The sequence below is a fragment of the Mesitornis unicolor genome, unplaced genomic scaffold, assembly GCF_000695765.1.
Source record: "Mesitornis unicolor isolate BGI_N332 unplaced genomic scaffold, ASM69576v1 scaffold24103, whole genome shotgun sequence".
Taxonomy (NCBI): domain Eukaryota; kingdom Metazoa; phylum Chordata; class Aves; order Mesitornithiformes; family Mesitornithidae; genus Mesitornis; species Mesitornis unicolor.
In genome coordinates, this window is record NW_010177022.1 from 13,309 (window position 1) to 16,824 (window position 3,516).

The following is a 3,516-nucleotide window of genomic DNA, read 5'->3' on the forward strand; positions in this document are numbered from 1 at the left end:
AAATCCACTGTGACTCTGCAGCCCTACAGTTAACATTTATTTTGATTTGTACCTCCCTTTCTGTACGTGTGCCGTTATTTATCCCAAATTTCAGACTCTCCAGCCTCAGCTGTTCCTGCCCAAGATGTCCCAGGAGATGGAAACACACTTGTTAGTTGATAAATACATGTATTTGATTTGGCTCGCTGCTTCAGGTTGCCAACTGCAGACGCTGGGGATGTATCAGCAAAATCAACACTATTGAGAACGCACTGCGCAATTTGCAGCTTTATAGCAAAATGAACTCCTTGCCAATATCTCAGGTTTCTGAATCACGCTCCCCTGAATGCTGCAGCTGACACAGTATACCAGAAAATTTAAATTTATTACCTTATATATTACACCTTGCAGATTACTTGTCTAAACTGAATCCCTGCCCCAAACACTATTTAGATATCTCAGGCGATTTTGACTTTTAGCAAACTAAGATTCTGTCCGTAACAGGCACTCTTCCGACCTCCAGTTACCTCTGCATCGGCACATTTCAAGCTTTTACATATTTGTACGACAACTGAGAAAAATGTGATTACCTACAGGATTCCTGAAGTTAGTTTTCTAACCTTTTTGCCTGCTTTCTCTGGTGACCGCTCCAGGCAAGAATAACTCCGGGTTACAGCCTTATCTACTGGCGCTTTCCCACCTCGGAGAGAACAGGGTGCCTCCAGCCAGCCTGCTTTCCTTTAGACACTTACACACAGATTTAGGAGACTAATTTTAGTCACCCATGCTTGAAAAGGTATAATTATAAAGATCTTATTAATTTAAAAAGCATTTAAAATAGATTCACCACCCCCAAGCCCTCATATACATCATTAAACAGCAAGGAGCACCTTGGTCCCAGTCCATGAACCATTTATCATCCCTGTGAGGTTAAGGATGCTTCAAAAGTGTGTTTGTGATTGTACAGGTTTATTTCAGCCTTCTTTTAAAACATCATCTTCTATAGCCCTGATCACAACGCTGGTTCTGGAGAGCTGCAAGGACTAGGGCCAGCTGAAAACTTCCTGGCCACAATGATTTCCATTCAAAGTTGACCGGAATCAGTATTTTGCAGAAAGTAACTGCTTTTCTCACAAGTTTTCCTTCTTTCTTCCTCTCCAGTACAAACTTATTTTCTTTGCTAACTTATTTTGCTTAGCTGCAAGAGTTCTGGGTTCAGAGCATCTGACAGACGTTAATGTTCCTAGGAGAGAGAACTCCTGTCACCGGCATTTTACCGTTCCCTTGTTCCACACCACCGACAAAGTCCTCGTGTTCCTTCCAGAGAAAAGCATTTCCTTCGAAAGATGTTTCACTGATGAAAGGAGAAATCCATGTGATGACGACGTGCAATTATTCATTATGTAGGAGGATGTTTGTCTACATATGATGACTATTTCTTTGCAGTTTCATTTGTCGTCCTTTCCAAGTGTTATTTTTATTTATCTGTGAAGGAAGAATCAATTAGGAGTTTACAACAGCAGTAGAAAATGACAAAAAGGGATAATAATAAACTTAAGATCCTTTGAGGCTACATTTTGCAAATCAGTTCGCTGATGAATTAGTGATTCAGAAGGCCTCAGAATCATAACCACAAAACCTTAGCATGAGACATCATTTGTAGAGACAATAAGCATACCTCAGAAAAAGCATTTTTAAAAGAAGAACATGCCAAGGAAATATTTAGTAATGTCTTTAACACGTGCAGAAGATAGTTCAATAACTTGGACACTTCCATCAGCAGTGTCTGCCCCAAACAGATTATTCTGAAGACATCCTCAGTGTGTCAGGTGTGACAACACCTTGACCACTGAGAATGCATGCGATTTTGATGTGACTGAAAAATTCAAGTCACTGACAACAGCAGCAACCCACGACTGTAGAGCAAATGACATCACTTACAGGCAGTTGGGTTTTTCCCTGCAGAGAACCACAGGCTCAAGAAGGGGACCCGTGTCTGTGGGATGAGCATATAAAAGAGAACATCTCTCCTCTGCACTTCTTTCGGGAAGACAAAGACCAGTGCCTGCTGGAGGTTTTTCTTGGATTTAACGTGTTTGTTTCACCTTCAGCAAGTGTTCAGATCATGCACATTTGGCTTTTATTCTTCTGCACCCCTTTATTTACACCGCCAATGAATTAAACAGCTGCTGAAGGTAGCACTGGATTTAGTCCTGCCTTACCTTTCACAGTAACTTGTACCTAGCACTCCATAATTAAAAACATTAGTGGCTCCTTGTAATGTTTCATCTGAAAGAGTATCTGCTCCCTGCCAAACAGGGTGAAAATATTCATGACTTTCTGGAGCTCTGTTAATGACTTTGTGGATTAAAGGAATATGGAAATAATATGGAATTCGTAACTAGAGCAAATCCAGATTACAGGTCATAGGAACTGGATTCATTATGGATGTTGTATGCCCTCAAGAGCCTCAGACAAATTGAGATATTCTCTGCATTCGGTGCTAGATGTGCAGGCTGCAGGAAATGTGTCCTGCCAGCCGGGGCTTGTACTTCTTTACAGCTTTCACAGTTGCAGGATTTTTTTTGACCATACCTGACACCAGATAAATTCTACAGGAGGAGCTGGCAGTGCAAACTACAGCCACAGATACTCTGTGCACTGCTTCCACTTGCAGCCTCAGCCAGCAAATCGGGAGGGCTGTCGGGCTGCGGACCAAGGGTGCCGGGGCTGATCAATTCCGCAAGGCAGCCAAGCTGCTGCCTGTGTTGTAAACTGCTGGTGCTTGCACAGAGGAAAGCTGGAGCCGTTCCCAAGGGGCCTGGGTATTATTGCAGTATAAACAGCAACAGTAACGGCGTTTCCTTTTTTGTCCTCTCCTGTTGCTTGTTTTGTGGATTTAACTTTTAAACTTTAAGGCAAAATTGCTGTGTTTTGTATACTAAAGCGTTATGTATACAAACACCTCACAGCAAGCTGAAAGTTTTACTTACAGCGTAAAAGACAACGGGTAAAACTTACCAGAGCAGCTGCTGAGTGTCTGCAGTCATCCCAGGGCTAAGACAAGGCTGGAGAAACACAGGCAAAACCCCTGGATGTCAGCTGGCCTCACCAAAGCGGCTCCACTCCACTGAAAACCACAAAACATGAGCAGTGTTTTCACACATTCCCTGCCTTGAGATTAGCAGCACCTTCCCAGAGCCCCTTCTCTGATTAAAACTAACTGTAGTGTTCATGCAGCAATGGCCACGGCAGAATTTGCAGCAGCTTCCAGTGCAAACATAAGCAGCTGGTTTGTGCTGGCCTCCTGTAAGAGGTAGTCAGTGTGGTGAAGTCCCGTAACCCACGCCCACTTAAAAGGGCTCTCTCCTCAGACCAAGGAGACTTCTCTGCCAGTTTGAAACGGAAATGTCTCCATTCAGTCAAAAAATTGAACATCTCTTGAGCACTGAAGCTTTTAATAACCTTTCCCCCCTGCCAGTGGTGCTAGCAACAAGTCATGTGGAGTACTGGAGAAGAATATGTGTCTTTTAGGTT